The following is a 688-nucleotide window of genomic DNA, read 5'->3' as shown; positions in this document are numbered from 1 at the left end:
TTTCGAGCAAGGGAGACCTTTACCCTTACAGTCCTTGTACGTCAGCCTAACCAGCCTCACAGCCGCCTGAAGAGCCCCGCCTAGCCCGAGCTCATCCAGAGATTGTGAGATAAGCAAGGCTCGCCACGGTTAGCACTTGGGTGGGAGGCCACCAAAGTAGACCGGGGTCGCTATGCAGAGGCTGCGATTGTATGCACAGTCAGGCCCAGCATAGGTGCGAATGCCAGGCAGATTTAAAGGGCGCGATCAGACGACAACATCTGGGAAGCGCCCTGCATCCATCGGCAACCCGTTCTGCTCCGCGGCAGAAGCGGAGTTAAATGACACCGGGGGGAATCTGGTGGTAAACGGGTTGCGAGGGGCCACAGACAAATTTTCCCACGTCTGATCTCTCCAGCGCACTCTCATGCCGTCGGGACGGTCTGATCAGGCCATCCCGACTCCGTGCCGTTGTTTTCTTCCCCCTTCACCGTTTGCGCATCGTTGCAAACTCTATACGGAGCCCTCGGTGGAGAGGTGCAAATAATCAATTCCTCGTTTAAGTGCACGGGAAACAAGCCGCACCAAAACCCCGACTCCGTGCCGTTGTTTTCTTCCCCCTTCACCGTTTGCGCATCGTTGCAAACTCTATACGGAGCCCTCGGTGGAGAGGTGCAAATAATCAATTCCTCGTTTAAGTGCACGGGAA

The sequence above is a fragment of the Gekko japonicus genome, unplaced genomic scaffold (genome assembly GCF_001447785.1).
Source record: "Gekko japonicus isolate JY-2015 unplaced genomic scaffold, Gekko_japonicus_V1.1 scaffold3657, whole genome shotgun sequence".
Classification (NCBI taxonomy): Eukaryota; Metazoa; Chordata; class Lepidosauria; order Squamata; family Gekkonidae; genus Gekko; species Gekko japonicus.
Note: the sequence above shows the minus strand (reverse complement) of the source record.